At 49.1% G+C, this 23,905-nt stretch overlaps 1 protein-coding gene across 4 annotated transcripts in view; it reads left to right on the top strand.

Annotated features, from left to right (window-relative positions):
- PTPRA (protein tyrosine phosphatase receptor type A) overlaps window positions 1-23,905 on the top strand; it is a 131,152-nt gene that overhangs the window by 78,386 nt on the left and 28,861 nt on the right. Inside the window, exon 1 of one of the 4 annotated variants that reach the window (XM_071557063.1) lies at window positions 19,350-19,498. The exons of the other annotated variants lie outside the window; for them this stretch is intronic. The gene's annotated coding sequence lies outside the window, so the exon portion shown is untranslated. Of the gene's footprint in view, window positions 1-19,349; window positions 19,499-23,905 lie in introns of those variants that run through there. 4 annotated transcript variants of the gene reach the window in all.

The following is a 23,905-nucleotide window of genomic DNA, read 5'->3' on the forward strand; positions in this document are numbered from 1 at the left end:
GGTTGGACAGGGCTTGGAGCAACCCGGGATGGCGGAAGGTGTCCCTGCCCATGGCAGGAGCTTGAAATGAGATGATCTTTAATGTCCCTTCGAACCCAAAGCATTCTAGGACTGTATGATGGTATTTTTATTCAGTTTAAATAGTCTGGGTTTCAATGAGGACCCACCTTAGGAGGGGCAGAATTATTAATTAACCCACTAGAGATGTCAGGATGTGCAGGGGGTGTCAGGAAACACCTGATGTGACTCGGAAAGCACCAAACAGTCATTCCCTCCGGGAACACGGAATGCACATGGGAACAGGAAGACCAGGGCTCTCCAGGACACATCCAGGGATGTGCTCTTGAACCTCAGTGGTGAGGAAGTAAAGGGTTTCTCCCCTAAAATCTGATGCAGTTGGATGGAGGATGTGTGCAAGGACTGAAGAAACTCCTGTACAGTTCCTTTTCCATTATTATTGTTGCCTTGGATCAATGTGAATGGAGGGGGCAGGACAGAACACTGGAGGAGGGGTTGGGTGTCCCCACCAGCAGATGATCCTGCTCCTCTCATCTCAGCATCACACACTCTGTCCTTACCAGCATTTCCAGAGGGATTTGCAAAGCCTCTGAAGTGATTGAAGTGCTCACAAGTATTTGAATACCCCAGTAAGTATTTATCTGCAATTAAGGTCTTGGAAAAACATTGTGAAACATGAGCCATCATCCGAGTCCCGCTTCCCTTTCTGTCAGATGGCCAAACACCGGCTTTGATCGTCCCTTATCCCTGGGGATTCGAGCCATCTCCTTTCTTCTTTGCACAGAGGACCCCCAGAAGCATCTGGGACTGTGCACGGGGTGTCACAGCCCTGAACAAGCAGCAACAAGACTCATCTCTCTCCAATTTCCAGGCTCGCCAGCGCCTTTTGTGAGATGGTACCAGCTTTGGTACTTCAAAGAAAGGTGTCAGAAATGGAAAAACGAGCAATTAAGGATTAATCCGCTCGTGGGGATGGGTATCTGCCTCCCCCTCCTGATTGCACTGTAAATTAGTGGTTGACTTGAGCCCTGTAGTGGAGCTATTTATACCTCGAAGGTTTGAATTCTGGCTGGGTAGATTATATCATCCCTTTGTTTAATCCTTTTTCCTTTCTTCTCTCGTGCTTTTGACCTCAGTGATTTTCAAAGCAGTCAGATTCGCGTCCTACGGTTTGCTTGGGATGGTATTTGTATCCAGGAAAGGGGAGGAGAACTGAGGTGGCTTTTTCTGTCCCACTTTATTTTCTCTTGCTCTCCCTTACTCATTTCCTCACTCAACAGCCCAGTCCTCTTTTTTTTTTAACCTTTTCAGGGGGTTTCCATCTCACAACCTTTGTTACCTTTCTAGGGCTGTGTATTTTCAAAACACCGTGTGCAGAGGTAAGAGACAAGCCTGGGTGAATATTCCACCTTATAGGCTTGAACTCTTCCCAGAAAGCTCTGGAATGAAGAGCTCCTGCCATGCACCTGCCTGTTTGTCAGACCTAAACCCCTCCCTCGTTTCCCCCCACCAAGGACCAAGGGATTCAGGGGAGGGTGTTGTTGCTGTTGGATTTATTGGCTGTGATTTTGCAAATAAATGCTGGATAATCACTTCCTTGCTGCTCCTGGCAGCCAAGAAAGGGAGGGATGTGCAGCAGCTCCGGCTTTCCCTTCGGATGTGCATTTCCTATTTCCAGCACTGCTTTTTCTTAGACCTCTGAGAAGTGTTAGAGCATTTAGAATACACATATTTAGTCTCACAGCTCTCTGTGAGTTGCATTTTGAACAAGACACCCAGAGCTGGCCCTGGGTCAGTGATTATTGCAGTGGTTCCTGGCTCTTTGCTCAGAGCAGTTTGGATTTTCCCATGCTTCCCATCCAGGAGAAACCATCAGGAAAATAAAGGGCACAGGAGATGTGGAAATCAACTGAATATTTTTTAAAGATTAGAACATGTTGTACAAGGGTGGGAAATAACCTTTGCTGCTGATGCAAGCAGGTAGTTCCTCTGCAGTGTGAGCTCCCTCCCTCCCATCCCTCTTGGTGGGTATTCCTACCTGGAGCAGCCTTCCCATCCAAAATGTTCTCTTTGGCTTTGTAGCAAGGACTTACACACATGGTTGAGTATCTTGGACAAGAGGGAATGAAGATACCTGGCCAGCAAAACTCCTGATATGGGTGTAGACCTTTAAAAGTGAAGCTGAGCTGGGCTGGGCAACCAGCTGTGGTGGTGGAGGCAGCAGAAACTGTCATGGAATGGGAACAGCCTTGTAATTCTCCATCCCTGTACTTTTCCATCCTGGAAGTGTCCAAGGCCAGGTTGGACAGGGCTTGGAGCACCCTGGGCTGGTGGGAGGTGTCCCTGCCATGGCAGGGGGGATTGAGATGGCCTTTAAGGTCCCTTCCAACCAAACCCATTCCGTGATTCTGGAGTCCCTCTGGGCTGGAGCCAGGCTGGGAGATCTGGGGGGGTCACCTGGAGAAGAGAAGGCTCCAAGGACACCTGAGAGCCCCTGGCAGGGCCTGAAGGGGCTCCAGGAGAGCTGGAGAGGGACTGGGGACAAGGCCTGGAGGGACAGGACACAGGGAATGGCTTCCCACTGCCAGAGGGCAGGGATGGATGGGATATTGGGAAGGAATTGCTGGCTGGGAGGGTGGGGAGGCCCTGGCACAGGTTGGGCAGAGAAATTGTGGCTGTCCCATCCCTGGGAGTGTCCAAGGCCAGGTTGGACAGGGCTTGGAGCACCCTGGGCTGGTGGGAGGTGTCCCTGCCCATGGCAGGGATGGCACTGGATGGGCTTTAATGTCCCTTCCAACCCAAACCATTCCATGATTCCATGTAACATGGCTGGACTGAAAGCACAGCCTCTAAAAGAGGGGGCATTGCCCTTTTAACATCCAAGTGTTGCACATCCAACCACATCAAGTAATGTGGGAAAAACCAAGAGGACAATCCCCATTTGCTGTCTTCTTTCCCCGTAACTTCTTTTATTTATATGTTCCCCAGACTTCCCTGGAAAGAGAGAACCCACATTTAAGTTGAAGCTGATAATGAAGAGAAGCCTTAAAAAAGAAAGCACTGAGTATTAATTGTCATTTACTTCCCTTTCATGTTGGTTGAACAGGGCCCTGAAGGAGCAGGAGGCTCTTTTAGACCCAATGGGTCATTCTTTGTTGAAGTGTGAGAATTTCCATTATGCTTAAGCCCCAAAATAACCATATTTTTTAATAAATTAGAATAGCTGTTACTATCAGATCTGGTAACTGGTAGATTGAAGTTGAGTTTTCCAATTTAGTCTTTTTTTAGGGCGTTTTCAGTTGAATCCATCACATTTTTGACTCCCTTTATCAGTATGAGTTGTAACCTCCAGCCTGGTGGATATTTGGGGGTTGATTGATCTCTTGCAGCTCTTCCAATTTTTGTGAACAAAATAATACTTTTTTTGAGCAGCATTTTCGCCCTTCTTTTTCCCAAGCCGCTGCCCATGATTTGGCCAGAACTCATCATTTCTCTTCCTTGGTATTTGTGTGAGGTGGAAGCTGTTTCCTGCTGTAGGAAAACCAATAATTGGATAAACCCAAATCCTGCATCTGGAATGAAATTGGGAATATTCATCAGGCAGCACTGGTATTATAACCTTCATTTTCATACACTTGGGGAGGGTTGCAAGCAATTAGACTGGTTGGATGGGATGGGTCCCTCTCCTCTCTCCCCTCATCCCACCCTTTCTTACTCTTTCTTTGCCTTCCTTCCCTCCTCCCTAAAAAAAGGAGGGGGGAAAGAAAAGCAAAGTAACTTGTATGTATAGAGGGAGGTGTAATTATGAGCAGTGGGACCAATTTAAAAAGGAAGATTTCAGAGAGACTCAGACTTTCTTTGACATGTTGAGGCTTTTTGGTGGAGGATAAAAGGAAAATAAACTAATTTATTCCTAAATTGTAATTCCTTTTTGGTGTTAATCTGTTTCATTAGTGTAGTTCATAAATGCACTCAGGCAGGGGAGAGGAGGGGGGGCTGCAAATGGAAGTGAAGAAATTTTCAAAAGGAAAGCCTTGATAGAAAAGGCTTCCTGCAGGGAGAAGTCATATCCCAGGAGAAGAAGTGAAAACTCCATTGCTTTGGGCTTTTATAAGTGAGAGAGGATGGAGTGATTTGGGAAATTTCTTTTAGGGAACAGTATTTGCTGTGTGGTGGGTAGGACCAGATGATCTGATCATTCTCTTCCCTGTCCAGTCCATCTGGTTTTCATTTCCTCCTCCTGAGAGGTGGGGAAGGGATTCTGGTGGCCTTTGGGATCAGTTACTGGTTACAGGGTTAACGTTTTTCTGGGCTGGGATTCTGCTACTCCAAAGTATTTTCAATTAAAAAGGACTTTTTAGCCCCTGCTGTGACTCCTTCTAGACTTTAGGAGGGTGTAACCATCTTAGCAAGGACTGCTTTTCAGCTTCCCTTTTCAGCTGAGGCATCTCCCAAAACTGCCTTGTGTTTCACTGAGATTTGAGCAGCTTTTTCTTTGATTTCTCTCACCTAAAAATCCTGTTTCCTATTTGCTCCATGGGCAGGAAATTGGGGCAGAATGTGTGTCCTGATAGAGCTCCAGAATGGTTTGGATTGGAAGGGACCTTAAACCCATCCAGTTCTAGTTGTGGCGATGAGAAAACCTTGTGTAGGGTTCGTGTGTTGGGGCTGAATCATGGCTTGAAGGTCACAAGTGATCCACCAACCAGTTTTTTTCTGCCAAGGTGGTTGCTGGGTCCGATGGGAAGAGAAACAAGGATATCTGACTTGCTGTGGATTTCCAAGGAGGAATGGAGAGAGAGAGAGATCAGAAAAAAATTCTTTGCAGAGAGAGTGCTCAGGCATTGGAATGGGCTGCCCAGAGAGGGGGTGGATTCCCCATCCCTGGAGGTTTTTCAGCTGAGATTGGCCGTGGCACTGAGTGCCATGATCTGGTAAAGGGACTGGAGTTGGACCAAGGGTTGGACTTGATGATCTGGGAGGTCTTTTCCAACCCAATCCATTCTATGAATCTGTGACCTGAGAATCATTTCCTGCAGTTTGCACATGTCTGGTTTTGAGTCCATGGGAACCACAATGTCTGTCTTTATTTGGTTCTGTGCCTTTGGGCTCATATTTTATTTTATGTGCAAGGAATTGAGCCACAGCTTGTGGGCATGTTCCACTCTGGTGTCCTCCTTAGGAAAAGCCTGTGGAGATCTCCCCAGGATCTCCACTCAGGGCACATTCACCCCCTTAGACAAATGCAAGGTCAGGTTTTTCCCTTGGAAGAGGCTTTTTAAAAGGAAAAGTCTGTTCTCCTTGACAGTGACTTTATCCCCTTGACAACTCTCATTCCATCTGAATTCTCCCAGTGGTGAGGGACAGCAGAAGTTGGATGCTGAATAATCTCCGCTCCCCTGCCAGTTTTCTATCCCTCCTCTCAGCAGTGATTTGTAAATATTATTTCCCCCCAGCATTTTAAAGGACATTTTCATCTGCCCTGGCAGAAGGAGGATTTTTCTGGCACTACCATTGTATCAAATTTTGCTCCTTGTTTAAAAATTATATGAAAAATAATAATAACACCAAAGCAAATGCAACTTTGGTGTTTTCCTCTTAATTTACCCATTCATTTACAGTCCAGGAACTGCAGCTTTGCTACCACTTGAGACCCAAAGTGCAAAAATAACTGAAGATCACATGGAAATCAACCCATCCATTTTCTGTGTGAGGAGTGAAGGTGCATAAAGGGAAAACCATTGGCAGATATACTGGAATTTAAACCATGGCAGAAAATAGGGAAGAACTGTGGGCTGCTCTCACGTTCATCCTTTGGGCAAGGCAGTGGGATTTTGGCGTGTTGCTTCCATTTAGCTAATTTTAAACAGCATAATGGCAATTTTAGGCAAGTTATTTCGGTTAGCAGCAAAACTGCAACACAATAAAGACAGATTTGCCCCCCTGATAACAGTTTTGATCAAGGTTTCCTTTTATCCTGAAGTTTTTAAATAACTGGCCTGTTCGCTCTTGGCTTTTGTTGTATTCAGGGTATTATAAACTCAGGATTGTTTTGTAAACTGCTAATTTTAGACACATCTTGGTGCTTATTGTTCCCTTCATTGCAGTTGTTTTAATGCCATGGCAGAACCTCTGCAGGGAAGAGGAAATCATCTGTGGCCTGAGACTTTCAGGTCTGGACTGGACGAAGGGCACCAAAACACAACGGGAGCAATCCCTGCCTTTGCCTTCCTGATCCAAACCCCGCAAGTAATTCCCTTTGCCGTGACATTGAACAGGGGAAAGAGGACAAAAAACTCATAAATGCAGCTGTGCTGAATGAGTGTGAAATCAGGAGCAGCTTTCCAAGCCAGTAGCTGGATATAAAAGCCAACGCAGGCACCACGGACACAATTGAGTTGCTAAGGCAGAGTTTTCCAATCCTGCCTCGTGTGGCCCCCGTATCGTCTCATTATTCCGCTTCAGTGTAAGCTGACAATGAGGAGGAGATAAAAGCTTGGCAACCCCTTTGCTTAGAGGGGTCAATTTATCCCAGCTCTTTGTAGGGAGGTGTAATTTTAGGCTTTTACACGGCACAGAAACCCTTGCGGTGGCACTTCCATAAATGGGTCAGGAGGGGACGTGCAGTGGGGAGAGCAGGGCTGGGATTGTACTTCACTTAATGAGAATTGTGTTTCCTCAAGGAAAATAAGGTGGTTTGTCCTTGTTCACCCAGTTTGGTAAACTAAACCGAGTCAGTTGGACAGCAGCTCGTTCCAGTGAGCCGCAGTTGGGATGGGAAGTTCATGGAGCCTGGGATTAACCCTGTGGAAGCAGCAAGGAGTGTTGTTGTTGTTTTTGGGGTTTTTTCCCAACAGGAACTTTGGAAATAATCCACAGCACGTGTTTCACCTTTCTGAACATTATTCCAATATACTGGGCTTGTTTGGCACGGATTATAAACTAATCATGGGGGGTTTTATCAGCTCCAGCAGTTTGGGGTGACCTTGGATCTCATCTATGGAAGCAGCTTAATCCCTGTAACATCCAAAAAGAACAATGTCAGGGGGTTTATTGATAACTTGTCTATTTTGCAATGCTGTGACAAACTCCATCTGTTGGGTATGACCAAGGGTTTGGCCAGAGTGGCAAAAGACACAGGAATAATGGGGTGAAGTTCTTCATTCCTTCTCTCCCCACTGACAAGCTACTAATTAATCACTCAAGGAGGAAGTAGGAGGACTCTGGAAGGCAGAGCGTTGGCAATCAGGTGCCAAGGTAAATACAACCTGGCCTTGCCTTTAACCAGCTTGAGGCCATCAGGATCACACGAGGAGTCCTGCTGGAGAAGGGCTGGGATGAAACAGCCTGGGGTGAACAGACAGCTTTGAACATCCAGGATGCAGATCCCTGGGAAGCTTCTTCTCTCTCTTGGTACAGGAGAAGGACTGGAATCTGTCCTCCTGGAGCTGTTAAGAGCACTTAAGATCAAGCACTGCAAAGGATCCATAAAAGAAAAATTTAAAATCCACTTCCATCTGCCTTAACGTGGATTTTGCTCCCAAACCCACACAGGAGATAGATGGACGTGTGGAGAGAGTGAGAAGTTGAACTGGAAACCTTTAGTTCTTCTTCCACCCAAGCCACAGATGTTGCTGGTGGGCATGGGATAGCCAGATGCCAGAGATGCTTTTCATTTTGGAGTCTTGCTGGGGAAAAGGAAGGAGAAAGGCCACTTCTGTTAGTCCATTTTGTGGGAATGCCAGGGCTTGGCTCAGCGGGGACTTAACTCCTCGTTGTGGTTGCTTCACTTCCCCAGTAGAACTTCTGTCATCTAATGCAACCAAAGGACTTCCAGAGTAAGACTTTAAATCAAATTTTATTTTCCCAGTAAAACCTGAGGGTCATTTGAGGATGAGCCAGTGCAGTGACACTCAGGAGAAGCTGGAGGAGCTCACCTTTCCATTTAGTCACCCAGTTCTTTCAGCATCCCAAACACAGGTCTTTTCTCTCTCTCCTCTGCCTCTCTGGCTCTCAGGTTACATGGCCAGAGGGTCTAGCACAAAGGAACAACCCCCCAGTTTGCTCAGCCCCCGTCCCCTCATTGTCACCTTACCAGTTACTGCCCTCACCACTCCCAGCCAGGAGCCTCCTTTGATCCTGGCGCTAATTTCCTCTGTAAAATGGGTGGGAAGAGACTGAGAGGAAACTCCCTTGGGCTGGGAGAGGGAAGGTGGGTGTGCAGCAAGACACACCAGGAGAGTGGTGCTGTTATTCTTTCAGGCTGAAACAATAGCTGGGTCCCTGAGGCTGAGGCTGGTAGGAAGGATGTAGGTGATGGCGAAGACCAAAGGATGGGACACCTCAATGTCCTTGGCTGCTCAGCTTGTCACCTGCCTCCAGACTGGCTCCCTGGCTCATGGCAAGTGGGCAGAACCTTGTGTGATTTGGGGAATACTTTGCTCCAGGGACCCACTTGGTGTGAACAAGAGGCGCCAGATTCCCCTTCTCCTGTCCCACCAAGGTCTCTGGTTCCTGCAGGGCTTGTGCAATTCGATGTCCTTGGTTGCTTCTGTGCTTTGTGACTCATGGTTTCACCTGCCAAGCTGTTAAACTCCCAATTTTGGTGTGTCACATCCCAGCTCTTGTAATATCTCAGGTCTTTTGAAGTGGAAAGGAAGCAAATACCCAACATGAAGATGCTGTTTGGCCATGAGGACCTTGTGGGACCCAGGGACAAGCTTGGGGTGGTGTTGTGCAACAGAGACAGGATTAGATGGATATTAGGAAGAAATGCTTCCTTGAGAGGGTGGAGAGGCCCTGGCACAGGCTGGGCAGAGAAGCTGTGACTGCCCCATCCCTGGGAGTGTCCAAGGCCAGGTTGGATGGGGCTTGGAACACCCTGGGCTAGTGGAAGGTGTCCCTGTTCATGGCAGAAGGTGGAACAAGATGGGTTTTAAGGTCCCTTCCAACTCAAAATTAGTTCCTTTAGAGTCACTGGAAAGACAACAACACATCCTCAGCATGACCCAAGCCAAGTTTTCCCAACAAAATCTCAGAATGGTTCAGGTGGGAAGGGGTACACCTGGTCCTGCTCAAGCAGGATTGCCCAGCACCATGTCCAGATGTCTTTTGGAGGTCTCCAAGGATGGAAACTGGTTCCATGGCTTCTGTCGATATTACGGCATCCTCACCACCACAGTGAGATGCTAAGTGAAAAGAAGGTAGAGCAGAGATGATGAGGCACATGGGATGACCCTGACTGTGGGACACTGGAGGTGTCCCTTTGGTAGGGGATCAGACCAGAAGCACAGACCACGATCCCTGCAGTTGCACTGATCATCTGAGATATGTTAGACCCTGCTGAAGTATTTAACTCAACTCTTTTCTTCAAGTGAGGGTGGGGACAAGTGTCAACAGGGGACAAAAGGCTGCTCCACATCTGGGAAGATGAAGAAAGGGCTGATGTGGAGCTCATGGAGGTGGAACCCCAGAAACCAACCTGGAGGGATCTTGTCACCTCTTAAAAGTGAGTGCCCTGTAGGAGCAGGAATGGAGGTGTCTGAGTGCACATACCTACAACATAGAATGGATTGGGTTGGAAAAGACCTCCGAGATCAGCAAGTCCAACCCTTGGTCCAACTCCAGTCCCTTTACCAGATCATGGCACTCAGTGCCACGGCCAAGCTCAGTTGAAAAACCTCCAGGGATGGGGAATCCACCCCCTCTCTGGGCAGCCCATTCCAAGGCCTGAGCACTCTCTCTGCAAAGAAGTTTTTTTCTGATACCCAGCTTAAATTTCCCCTGGCAGAGCTTGAGCCCATCGTGCCCCCTTGTCCTATTGCTGAGTGCCTGGGAGAAGAGACCAAGCCCCACCTGGACAGAACTTCCCTTCAGGGAGTTCCACACAGTGCTGAGGTCACCTCTGAGCCTCCTCTTCTCCAGACTAAACACCCCCAGCTCCCTCAGCCTCTCCCCACAGCACTTGTGCTCCAGTCCCTTCTCCAGCCTCGTTGCTCTTCTCTGGCCCCGCTCCAGCCCCTCAAGATCTTTCCTGAACTGAGGGGCCCAGAATTGAACCCTCACAAGGTAAACCAGCACCCTTTCCCAGTTCCTACTGGGACACCTGCCTGGCCCTCAAAGCCCAGATCCCATTTTCCTGCAGCAGGAGAGGCAGGACGGGAAGATGCCAACTGCACACCTTGGCAGCTCCTCTCTGACCTCACATGGAAACACTGACCACAGAAAATGTACAATATTGTTTTTCCCTGCATTTTCCTGAAAGCTGTTGAACTGCTTTGCCTGTGGAGGGAGAAAAGGAAGGATGATATGGGCGGTGGGGAGGAAGAAATAATGGTGGATCTGTTCAAACTCCCCTAATAGACGGTTTGTGTTGTTATTTTCCCCCTTCAAACATACAGATCTGATCTGAAAATCCATGGTTTAAAAGCACAGATATTTAGTCTTGGCATCTTTCCAGCAAATGAAACAGCTGGAAAATTCCTGGTGAGTTCCCAGGAGCTAATCTGGGATGAGAGAGAGGAGTTAAAGCTGCTCAGCAATAGCTGAATCCTTGAACCCAGTCACCTGAAACTTCCCTTCCCTCCCCTCCAGGTCCTGCCCTTTGTACTAAAGCAGAGATGTTGCAGCTTCTTCTGTCCCTCCAGTTGTCCTCTGAGGAAGGGGGAGAAGTGTTGGTGGGGATATAAACCAGCCCATGGCAGTGGCACCACGTTGGGTGCTGTGAGATGGTTTTTGTGGGTCTTATCTCCCCAAATAGGTCAGGGGGAAGATGATGTTGGATTAATTGTCTATACATTAATCTCACAGCCAGGGATGTGTTGGGGTGTGAGTTAGGATGGGTGGCCATTCATTTCAAACTCATGAATTTTAATCCCAGTCCACACCAGTAAGGATTAAAAGTCACCCCATTGCTGCTGTTCCTTCCTTGCCTCTTAATAACCATCTCAGCATCTGCCATGAATAACTGGTTCCTCCAGCTGGTTTAAGAGCATCCCACACCTGTAATGCGCTTCTGCAACCAGGAAAGGCCACCTGGAGAGAGCTCTTCCTACTGTTCCCTGTCCCCTCGTTTTCCAGAGTGTGTCTTTTCAAATGGTGCCAAATCTGCTTCAGAGGCTGAGCTGTGCCCATCATCTTCACTGCCCTGGAGCTGGGAGAGGGTCAAAATTCCACTCAGGAGTCCTTTGTCTTCACTGTCATCCTCTGCAAAGTGGTGGTGGAGATGTGGGGGTTTCCTTCAGCAAAACAGCCAGTGGGCACTGCAAAGCTAAACCCTTTCTTGTGCTGCTCTTGGGGTGATTCATTAATTGAGAATGAAGATGCCAGCACCTTTTCCAAAGCCTCCAAGTCTGTCTTTCCTATAGCTCATACTTCCAGGGATTGAGCTGGGGAGGAGTCAGCATCCAAATATGTAACTGTACAACCATTTACACATTGGGACACCAGGATATACAGAGGAGATAAAGAGATCCCATAACATCTGGAGAACTTGGCTTTTAAAGCCAGGCAAACACAACCCAGCACCTGTAGGATGGGGAAGATGAGGAGAGGAAAGTACTCCTTAGAGGAGCAGAGGCCAGCTGGTTCACATTTACATTAAGACACCTCTGGAAATCACATCTAGATCTCTGAAATTATTTGGACATGACTCCTTTGAGAGCAGTGCCCTAAAGTGAAGGTATTATTGAGGTAGAAATAGAATCATAGAATTATTTAGGTTGAAAAAGACCTCTAAGATCGAGTCCAACCAGCACAGCTGTGTCCAAAAATAACCCTGGAATCAACTGACTGCCCATAACCTCCCTCTTGCTTTGTGTATGTATCAGATGTTGCCCCTTTTCCATCTAGAGGATTTTGGTTTCAACCCTTGTGCACCTCCAAAAATGAGATTTTCTCCCTTTCTCCCTCCTCTTTGGTACATTTGGTTCTGGCAGCATTGAAGGGGGTCTTCAGGCACTCAGCAATAGGAGAAGGGGGCACAGGCTCAAGCTCTGCCAGGGGAAACTGAAGTTGGAGAGCACAAAAAACTTCTTTGCAGAGAGAGTGCTCAGGCATTGGAATGGGCTGCCCAGAGAGGGGGTGGATTCTCCATCCCTGGAGGTTTTTCAGCTGAGCTTGGCTGTGGCACTGAGTGCCATGATCTGGTAAAGGGACTGGAGTTGGACCAAGGGTTGGACTTGATGATCTCAGAGGTCTTTTCCAACCCAATCCATTCTAGGATTCTATGATTCAACTGACCATTTGTCTCCCTCACTGCTGTGGGAGCACAGGTTGGCTTAGGGTGCAACATCATCCACTTGGGGCAAACCAACCCCACAGGTGATCACCTGGAAATGCATCTGCTTTGGGCAGGGCACAGCTCAGAGAGGGATGTGTGTCACTGAAGGGCTGGACAGCATTTGGTTTGGGCTAAGGGGAACGAGGAGAATCTGAGCCAGGATGGCCTCTGGCTGCACGTTGTGGAGTCAAAACTGATGGCTCCAAGCTGAGGGGTGCAGGTGATTCTCTTGATGAGATGCCATCCTGAGGGACGTTGGCAAGCTGGAGAAGTGGAACCTTGTGATCCTCATGAGGTTAAACAAGGCCAAGCACAAGGTCCTGCACCTGGCTTGGGGCAATCTCAGTATCAGAACAGACTGAGGGAGGAATGGACTGAGAGCAGCCCTGCTGAGAAGGACTTGGGGGAACTGGTGGATGGAATATGAGCTGTCAACATGTCCTCAGAGCCCAGAAAGACAATCATACCCTGGGATGTGTCCAAAAAAAGGAGGCCAGCAGGTCAAGGGAGGTGATTCTGATGCTCTGCTCAGCTCAGGTGAGCCCCCAAACTCTGCAGAGCTGCCCCAGCACTGGGCAACAATCAGCCCAAGGCTGTGGAGCTGCTGCAGCAAGTGCAGAGGAGGGCCCAGAGATGCTGCAGGGCTGGAGCCCCTCTGGGCTGGAGCCAGGCTGGGAGAGCTGGGGGGGTCACCTGGAGAAGAGAAGGCTCCAGGGACACCTGAGAGCCCCTGGCAGGGCCTGAAGGGGCTCCAGGAGAGCTGGAGAGGGACTGGGGACAAGGCCTGGAGGGACAGGACACAGGGAATGGCTTCCCATTGCCAGAGGGCAGGGCTGGATGGGATATTGGGAAGGAATTGCTGGCTGGGAGGGTGGGCAGGCCCTGGCACAGGTTGGGCAGAGAAGCTGTGGCTGCCCCATCCCTGGGAGTGTCCGAGGCCAGGTTGGACAGGGCTTGGAGCACCCTGGGCTGGTGGGAGGTGTCCCTGCCCATGGCAGGGGGTGGGACTGGATGGGCTTTCATGTCCCTTCCACACCATGTAGGTCCAGAGAAGAGCAACGAGGCTGGAGAAGGGACTGGAGTACAAGTCCTATGAGGAGAGGCTGAGGGAGCTGGGAGTGTTTATCCTGGAGAAGAGGAGGCTCAGAGGTGACCTCAGCACTGTGTGGAACTCCCTGAAGGGAAGTTCTGTCCAGGTGGGGGTTGGTCTCTTCTCCCAGGCACTCAGCAATAGGACAAGGGGGCACGATGGGCTCAAGCTCTGCCAGGGGAAATTGAATTTGGAGAGCAGAAAAAACTTCTTTGCAGAGAGAGTGCTCAGGCCTTGGAATGGGCTGCCCAGAGAGGGGGTGGATTCCCCATCCCTGGAGGTTTTTCAACTGAGCTTGGCCGTGGCACTGAGTGCCATGATCTGGTAAAGGGACTGGAGTTGGACCAAGGGTTGGACTTGATGATCTGGGAGGTCTTTTCCAACCCAATCCATTCTAGGATTCTGTGTTGCACTACAAAAACAAGATGAGTTTGTCAGGCTGGACCCCCACACCACCAAATAAAGCCTTGATGTTGAGCAACAGAGTTTGTGTTGTGTTTGTGCAGTGAGAGCAGCCACAGAAAGCCCTCTCTGTTGTGTGTGAGCTCCTGTACCATTGCACGCCCGGGCTGGGGGGTCTCGCCTTGGACGGCGACACTGAGGAGCCTTGTGTGTGTTCTGCTCTGCTCTAGGGCGTGATGGAAATGGGTGTTTTTGTAGGAAAGCTGCTTTTCAAAGCCTTTTGAAAGGAACAGCAAAGACTTTCAAGGATGGGGATGTCTCGGTCTATCCTCTGTGTTGCTATTGAAGGTATTTAGTGGAGGGCTCTGTTGTTCCAGATGGGATTGATATTAATTTAATTCAGTGTAATTTTGATCTAGGTGCCTAATACAGGGGGATTTGAGCTCTGTCATAGCCTCCTGATGTTTATTTCCATATCAGTAAAATCTAACTGACACACAGTGATGTTTAAATGGATGCACAGGGAAATCTTGTTTATTGGAAGAAAAGCAAAATGGGTCATAAAAACTGAATTCCAGCGTTACATTGACCGTGTTTGCTCTTTCATGTGTGTCCAGGTTCTGCTCTCATCAAGGAAACTTGAAATTCCCTCTTTGTGTTTTGTTTTGCACATTAAATGGCCAAGATTCATCACTTCATGTCTGCCCAGGTGCATCCAAACATATTTATGATCCCAGTTTAAATAAAATCTCCAAACACTTCAGAGAAGTCCTTCCTTCTGGCAGCTGCTGCTGCTGTGGTGCCCCTGATCACAGCAGCTCTTCCAGCCTTTTGAGGAGGTTTTGGGCACAAAATTGCCCCTCCAAAGGAGGAGAATATTATTTGAAGAACTCAGTACTTTGTGATTTACCATGATGGGTGTTTTACTGATATGTTGCAGGAAGGAATAATTAAACTGATGATTTACTGGTTTTTATTATATGGCCTTGGCAAACTTGTCCTCTTTTCTAGCACCAAGCTGCAGGTGACAGGAGGAGGGGCTTTGCACTGCCAGAGGGCAGGGATAGGTGGGATATTGGGAAGGAATTGCTGGCTGGGAGGGTGGGCAGGCCCTGGCACGGGTTGGGCAGAGAAGCTGTGGCTGCCCCATCCCTGGGAGTGTCCAGGGCCAGGTTGGACAGGGCTTGGAGCACCCTGGGCTGGTGGGAGGTGTCCCTGCCCATGGCAGGGGTTGAACAAGATGGTCTCTAAGTTCCCTTCCAACCCAAACTATTCTGTCATTCTATGATTCTATTCTTGGAGGTGATGGGATGTGTCCACCTTCACTCTGAGGAGGGACCTCACTTCTCCTGGAGCTCCATCTAGAGGGGAGGAGGATGGGCTGGCCATGGAGGCTGGTGGCCTTTTTGGACCACAATGGCTCTGCTGTTCCCTTACCCAACCTTCTGTCCCACAGCACCTCTCCAGGGCTGTCAGTCGTGGCTTTCCTGTCCTTGGGTCACTCCTGACTCTGGAGCCACTTTGCTGCTGGAAACCCTCGTGCTCACTGGGGAGAACACCACGGCCAAACCCATCTCCTTCCCAACCACCACTGGGGAAGAACATTTCTCTACTAAACCCCAAAAGCAGAAGCAGGTGGTGCTCCCTTGGCTAAGGATGTAGAAACCACACACTGCTGCTCTGTGGTTGCCTTTGGGGTGGGTTTCATCAGAGAAATCGTTGTGGTTTGGGTTGGGGCTTTCCTTGAGAGGAGGTCCCAGCTGGACGTTCCCAACATCTGTGGCTGTGTGGGAGACTTGGCCATCATCTCCATGGACCCCTGGGTTTGCTCCTCCAAATTCAACTCTCCTCTCAGCATGGGCCAGACTCTTGTCTTTGGTTTAAAGCCCACTGAAGTGAAACTCTAAATGCCATCCTGGAGGGAGGGAAAACCAGAATGGTGCTGATTGTCGGGTCATTTTCCCCTCTCCAAGTCCTATTTCTCTCTCATTTTTTTATATTGGTGGCACTGGGATTCCCAACTACCCAGCTGTGCCCCAAAAAAGGCTGGTTTAAACCTTAGCAACAGGGTATTTTTGTCCAGCTTGTGTTTGTTCTCCTGTGAGAGCCATTGTTCTGCCCCAAGCCTTGACTGCTTCGAAGGCTGGTGATAAAAGTCCTGGCTGACAATAATACAGTTGAGTTCAGCCTTTTGTTGGGGAGATGAAAATAGAGGATGAATTGTGAATAACATGGGAGGGTTAAAAGTCAGTCGGCCCAGGCTGTTGGTTAATCACTTCAAAGATAAGAAACTGCATTTTAATTATATATTTTTCAGAACTACTGAACATGAGGTTTTGTTTTGGTATCAGCAGGGGTTTGTACCCACCCCGGTGTTTAGGTCTAGTTTTTATAATCTTGTGTCAGCAGGAAATATGTTCACAGCAGTGATATTAAGTTTATGGTAGGTTTATAGCAATGTATATATAATTTGTAATAGCTTTATTATATTAGGTTTATAATAGGTTTATAGCAATATAAATGGCAGATTCATAGAATCACAGAGTGGTTTGGGTTGGAAGGGACATCAAAGATCATCTCATTCCAACCCTCTGCCATGGGCAGGGAAACCTTTCACCAGCCCAGGGTGCTGTCCAACCAGGCCTTGGACACTTCCAGAGATGGGTCACCCACAGCTTCTCTGCCCAACCTGTGGCAGGGCCTCCCCACCCTCCCAGCCACCAATTCCTTCCCAATATCCCACCTATCCCTGCCCTCTGGCAGTGGGAAGCCATTCCCTGTGTCCTGTCCCTCCATCCCTTGTCCCCAGTCCCTCTCCAGCTCTCCTGGAGCCCCTTCAGGCCCTGCCAGGGGCTCTCAGGTGTCCCTGGAACCTTCTCTTCTCCAGGTGACCCCTCCAGCTCTCCCAGCCTGGCTCCAGCCCAGAGGGGCTCCAGCCCTGCAGCATCTCCGGGGCCTCCTCTGCTCTCGCTGCAGCAGCTCCACGGCCTTGGGCTGTTGCTGCCCAGGGCTGGGGCAGCTCTGCAGGGTTTGGGGGCTCACCTGAGGGGGTACAGGGCACAACCCCCCCCTGCCCTGCTTGTCACACATATAAATATATATAATGGGTCTATAGCATGATAGAAGATGCCTGGCTTGTTGGTGGGGCTCGTAAGACCTGTGCCCACAGATTGCTTTGCTTTAAACAAGGTAACCCCTCTTGGGCATGGAAGGTGGAATGGAAAATAGATGAAGAAAAGACAGATGGGAAGATACATGGAAAATAGATGAGTGGGAAAAAAAAGGTAGGAAGTGGAATAAAGCCACTGGAGATAAACAGAATTTGGTCCTTTTTTCAACATAAGCTGATGAGAAGAAATGTTTGGGAGGCTGATCTGCTCCAAATGCCAACTGTGAGTGATAACAAGGATCACCCTAAAACTCCACTGGCCCTGAAAGCCTTTCCTTGCTGGGGCTATTTTGGCTGCAGTCTGGGCAGCAGCTCTTTTTTGCCAAGATATTTATGCTCCCAGTGAACTTCCTGCTCACATCAGCACCTTGCAAAGCTCCTCATGCCTCCTGGCAGATCCTCCCTGCCCAGCTGCCCTCACCTGCCATGCCCATAATTGGCAATAATTGCCCTAAATGCTCCCAAAAGCAGGTGTTGTCTTTGGGGTCACATCAAATGGGCTCACCCCACACAGGACACATGAGCAGACAGCATTAGAGGACTAATTCCTCTAAATAAGCCTATTAAAAGGTTGGAAATAATGCCTCCAACTAAACCATCAATGGCAGCTGAATCCCACTGGTTGTGTTAATTTGTTATCTGTAACATGGCAATCTGTCTGCTCAGGACTGGGATGTCCTCGTGCTTGGCCAGTTCTCATACAATGTTGTTGGTGGGTGTCTTAGATCAGCCCTTTGCAGTGTTTCCAGCTAGTAAATCACATTTATTGGTAATTAACTCTGCACTTAATTATTCTCAGCATTAGTGGTGAATGGGAGAATTCACTGGTTCATGTAGTCATGAGCAGGGCACTGTGCTTTCAAGGCTTTAGGTGATGCTGCTAGAGAAAAAAAATCATCTCTAATTATTTTACTGCTTTCAAAGTGGGGAAAGAAGGTGGTTGCCCAGTTCTTCTCCAAGTGCTAGACAGAAGGAAGAAGTTTTTTACAGTGAGAGTAGTAAAACACTGACACAGGTTGTGCAGAGAAGCTGTGGCTGCCCCATCCCTGGAAGTGTCCAAGGCCAGGTTGGACAGGGCTTGGAGCAACCTGGGATAGTGGAAAGTGTCCCTGCTCATGGCAGGGGTGGCACTGGATGGTCTTTAAGGTTTCTTTCCACTTGGCTCCTGCCCTTCCCCAGGACAAATCTGAGCTCAGGAAAGTGGCTTTCCCCAGCAATTAATTTCTCAGCCCCTTCACCCCCTTTGGAGGTGGCAGCTTCTGGTCCTCATCAGTGGAGCTGACTGAAGTCAAGCAGATGGTCTGTGTATCATCCAACAGCCCTGGATGGTGGAGAAATGCAGAATCTGACAATGTATTAATTCATATTTTCATGGAATCATGGAATGGTTTGGGTAGGAAGGGACCTTAAAGACCATCTCATTCCCCATGGGACACCTTCCCCCAGCCCAGATTGCTTCAAGCCCCATCCAACCTGGCCTTGGATACTTCCAGGGTAAGAAGCTCTCATGAGCTCTATACAAGCCATTAATTCAGTTTTCCTCAGCCCCACCTGTTCAGCACCATCTCATCCACTCAACAAATTCATCATTCAATAGGAATGGCAAAAATTCAGGCTTTCTGATGAGCTGACTTTTTAAAGCATCACCACTCAGGGCTTTGCAGCTCCAGAAATACCTGTCAGGCAATTTTCCTTTTACCTGGAAATACTCTCTGATAGCCTATTTGTGGATTGTGTTGAACAACAGTCGTGTCTGGCAGCACAAGTGCTCCCAGTCAGACTTTGCAGCAGAAGACGTACCTCGGATTGCTTTTAGCACTGGGGTAACTCAGAGAGGAAAACGCTACAAAACCCAGTTCCTTCTCTTTGCAAACCCCGTTTACAAACCCTCGCAGCCACCGCCAAAGTCACGGGTTTGGCTTCCCTCTCTCTGGAAAACTGGGAGAGCCACAGTGGGATGCAGGGGACGCATCCCTGGCCCCGCTCCGGCTGTCACCATTTGCACCTCGTCCTAACCCCTTTCTTCTTCCAAGTCTGATACATGCAAATATATGTAAAGAGTAAAGACTGTTCCACTGAGTCTTGCACGTTTGTTCAACGACAAGGGAAACGAGCCGAATTTTACAGGGATTTTTGCAGACTCAATTTCAAGACCTGGGTGTAGAAAGCCCCAAAAAGCAGCTGCTGGCTGTGGGTGCTGACCCAGGCAATGCTTTCTGCCATCTGTTTTCCTCTGCGCCCGCAATTCTAATGTCATTAATACGGAGCTTTTGGAGAACTGGAGTAGATCCTAATTAGCAGCCTCTGATTTTTTTTTTATTTTTTTATTTTTTTCCCCCCGAGTTTCATAATCAGTGATCTCGGCTAAACCACAAGTGTTACTGTGGCAACAGGGCTGAACTGAGCAGCGGTACAGAAGCTCCGCAGGTAAAGGGGGTGATTTTTCCGGCTCCGCGGCACTTTGGTAGCCCGGGGGCTGCTCCGTGGGACGGGCTGGCTGCTCTCCCCGCACCTACAGGTGGCCCGGGTGGATTCCAGGGTAAGCACAACCAGCGATTAAGCTGCATGACCGGACGCACGCGTTTGAATGGGAGCTCAGCCTCTGTAAACGAGATTTTAAGGCTGCCAGCGAGTGATCCCCTCCGACACCTTTGTTTTAAGTAGGATGCTCTGACCACTCGCTGCCTGAACGATCCAGCTCCGCGGCTCAGTCTTGGGACTTCATCTCAGGGCTTTATTTTTTTGTGTGTGGGTTTCTTTTCTTTCTTTTTTTTTTTCTTCTCCTCTCTCCGAAAGGCATCTCGCTAGGTAGGGATGTTGTCATGCTAAATAATGGCCATCCCTCACCCTGACTCCTCCATCAAAAGCAGCCGGTCCTTTTCATAGCTGGGATCTGAACTGCGCTCGTGTTTGCTTTGTACACGTGTGGGACAAAGGAGGGGACACCCTAAAATGAAATACTTACGGGAATATATCCCTGTGTGCCTCGACTTTTTTTTTTTATTTAATTATTAATTTGTGATTTGGAATAATGAGTTGAACCAGCATCTCCTGTGCCTTCTCTGCTTCCCAGTGCTGTGGTGCAGCTGCAGTGCTGATCCCATGGGGAAAGCACATCAGGAGACCATGGATTTCTACAGCCAGGGGTTTTTGCAAGCTCTAAGAGTGTTGCTTTGGCAGATCTGTTTAATCACTCCAGAGGTGGTCTCAGTTCCCTCCCCCCTTCGCATCACCTCTGCTGCCACCCCACCCATCCCTCACCTGCAGCAAAACCCTCCCTGCCCAGCACCTTCCTCCTGGTCAGGGCTCAAAGTTGGTCCTTCAGCTTCCTCCTCCCTGCCCAGCACCTTCCTCCTGGTCAGGGCTCAAAGTTGGTCCTTCAGCTTCCTCCTCCCTGCCCAGCACCTTCCTCCTGGTCGGGGCTCAAAGTTGGTCCTTCAGCTTCCTCCTCCCTGCCCTGACAGCTCCCTCGGGCTCAGCTCACTGCTCTCCTTAGAACTTCCAGTTCTCTTGGCTCTTACCCATCCCACCTTGATGCTCCTTAGTGCTCTGTCGTTTAGGAAACCCTCTCTAGCTCATCATTCTTCATTGCTACAGGTCCAAGAAGCTCTTCATTCCCTCTGTCTCTTCCATAATTTATTCCCCCTCCCATCCCAGTTTATTCTGGAAGAGCAACTGGCACATACTCCCACAGTCAGGCAGCAATAGCACTGGAAGAGAAGAGTGGCTGAGGGCAAATTTAAACTTTCATAATTAGGAGAGTTATTAGGGTAATTATTATCAGGAAAATAATTTGCATTTCTTCCCCTAGGAGTGTCTGTCCATGCAGCTCCATGGGCAGCTGGAGATCATCGGGCACCTTGGTCTTAGAGGTGCCACTAATCTGCTCCTGGCATATCCAGGGATTGAGCCAACACCTCCTGGCTCTTAATTCTGTATTTTTAGTGTGAGACCATCAAGTTTCTGAGCTCTTTGCTAGTTTTTATGTTTTAAAACATAAGGGACAGATTTCTTTCCTAAAAGCAAGATATTAGAGAAAACTAAGGTCTGACATGCCACAGTTACAGAGCACTAACTGGGGGGATTGGGATGGTCTCTAAGGCCCTTCCAACACAAACTATTCCGTGATTCTATGCCTGGTACCCACTGTCAACATTTCTTTGTCTCTTTAGCAGCCTGATCTATTTCATGTCCCAATTCCTTAAGCATCCACATTCCTTGGTGTTTGTCTCTGTAATTTTTTCTTAAAACCTCATCAGTTTATTTTTCTATTCAAGAAAGCATTTGGGCAACACTCTCAGGTACATGGTGGGATTTTTGGGATGTCCTGTGCAAGGCCAGGGATTGGACTCTGTGATCTTTGTGAGTCCCTTCCAACTTGGGATATTCTCTGAGTTTTCTGTCTGCTAACTGGGATAATAATTGCTGGGTCTTGAGGCTTTTTGGTCTTGCAGTGCTCCAGGATCCTTTGGAGGATCATTTGGTGGAATCCCGAGTTACAACCTGCACAGTGTAGGGATCTCCTGCTCAGTGCTGGATTTGACCTTACTTGACTCTGAGCTTCAATCCCAGCAGGTTTGCTTTCTGAGGAGTTTGCAGAACAGTCAGTTACAGGATCCCAGAGTGATTGATTTTGGAAGGAACCTCTGGAAGTCATCTGATCCAACTTCCATGCTCCAGCAGAGTCACCAGAGCTGACTGGCCTGGACTGTGTCCAGACAAATCTTGAGTATCTCCAAGGATGGAGACTCCACAACCTCCCTGGGCAACCTGTGCCAGTGCTTGGTCACTCTCACTGTCAAAATGTATTCCCTGACATTCAGAGGGACCCTCCTGTGACTCGGTGTGTGCCCATTGTCCCCTGTCCTGTCCCTGGGTGCCACTGGGAAGAGCCTGGCTCTGTCCCCTCTGCTCCCTCCCTGCAGGTGTTGATGGACATGATGAGACCCCCAGAGCCTTCTCTCCTCCAGGCTGAGCAGTCCCAGCTCCCTCAGCCTTTCCTCAGAGCAGAGATGCTCCAGTCCCTTCCCTGGCCTCTCTCCACTCTGTCTATGTCTCTCTTGTCCTGGGGAGCCAGAACTGGACCCAGCGCTCCAGGTGTGGCTCCACCAGTGCTGGGCAGAGGGGCAGGATCTCCTCCTTTGACCTGCCTGGTGAACCTCCTTCCAGGATCAGACTGGTGGACACTTGATCTTCTCTACATCCACACATGGTGGTTTCACACACGTTGCTGCTGCAGGTGTGCTTTGAGACCCTGTGGGACCCATGTGGGTCAGTGTGACATCTCTCTGAAGTCCATATCCACAGGAGAGGCTGATCCTGGCTCAGACCAGCCCTTTTAACGTCATCCTAACAGTGCCAGATCTTTCTGGATGCCCAGAAAGCCAGGTGGAAATAAGATCAGGTTCCCTCCATGCAGGGATGATGATGATGATGTTCCTTGGAAGAGAAGTGTGTTCTCCTGTTGAACTGAAGGCCATGGAAATTTTCCAGGGCTGAAGCTTCTCTCCTCTGGAGCCAGGCTGGGAGAGCTGGGGGGGTCACCTGGAGAAGAGAAGGCTCCAGGGACACCTGAGAGCCCCTGGCAGGGCCTGAAGGGGCTCCAGGAGAGCTGGAGAGGGACCAGGGACAAGACCTGGAGGGACAGGACAAGGGGAATGGCTTGCCATTGCCAGAGGGCAGGGTTAGATGTGATATTGGGAAGTTCTTCCCAGTAAGGGTGGGCAGGCCCTGGCACAAGTTGGGCAGAGAAGCTGTGGTTGCCCCTGGATCCCTGGGAGTGTCCAAGGCCAGGTTGGATGGGACTTGGAGTAGCCTGGGCTGGTGGGAGGTGTCCCTGCCCATGGCAGGAGGTGGAACAAGATGGGCTTTAAGGTCTGTTCCAACCCAAACTACACCATGAGCAAATCCTGAGGTGTGGGAGAGCAGGGATTTGTGGAAGGCTGGGCAGATGGAGAAAGCAAAGCTCCAGGCCCTTCCCACAGGCTCATCCTCCTCCTGGTGCTCTGTTCCCTGCAGCGTCTGCCGCTCGCGTGGAAACTGCCTGTTTATTTAAAAGCCAAAAAAAAAAAGAAGACTGTGAAGTGGATTTTCAGAAGGGGTGAATGGCTGCTGTGATTCATCTTTTCTGTTCAAGAGTGGAAAAGCAGAGGATGGGGTGGGGGAATAATGTTCAGTGACACATCAAAGACCTCGTTTGAGCTTCGAGGACACATGTCAGGAATTAGTCACTGCGATTTGGTGCAACAAAACCCGTTCTCCTCCCTAAACTGAGCAGCTTCTCTCACTGTGATGGCCAACTTGCCGCAGCCCTTGGCCATTCCATGTGTGTTTTTACATCCTTTGCATCCCATCCAGCACAAGAGGTTTGGGATGACGGTGCTGGTGAAACCCTTCTGCCATCGGATGAGCTCTCCTTGCCGTGGATCGCAGCTCCAGTGAGGAGCTGGCAGTCCACAAACAGCATTTAAAAGGAGCAGGGAGGGGGAGAGGGACTGGCAGGTTTGTTTTCCAGGGTGGCTGAGCCATGCTGATGGCTCACTGCCATCAAAAAGAATAAAAAAAATTACCTTTTTCCCCTTTCTACTTGTGTTCATTCTCAGCGTACTGTGAGCTGCTTCAAAAAGCCAACCTTGCTCCCAGTTCTGCCAAAAAAAAGCAGGAAACTGAACATTATTGCCATTTTTCACTGCAGTTGGGGCCAGCACGAAGCTGTTGGGTGGTCATGGCTGAGCCACAACACTTGAGCATCCTACTGATGGCAACAGGGATTTCTGGGGTCGCAGAAAGCCAGATGGAATTTGGGCTGTCTCCTCACTGCACACAGAAAAAGATTACTTCATTTTCCAGGAATTAGGAATATGTCAGAGGTGGGGGAAAGTCCTGCCTCTGATTGTGGACGGCTGTATCCGGGTTGAATCTGCGCAGTTTCTGCAGCAATAAATAT

The sequence above is a fragment of the Pithys albifrons genome, chromosome 5, assembly GCF_047495875.1.
Source record: "Pithys albifrons albifrons isolate INPA30051 chromosome 5, PitAlb_v1, whole genome shotgun sequence".
Classification (NCBI taxonomy): domain Eukaryota; kingdom Metazoa; phylum Chordata; class Aves; order Passeriformes; family Thamnophilidae; genus Pithys; species Pithys albifrons.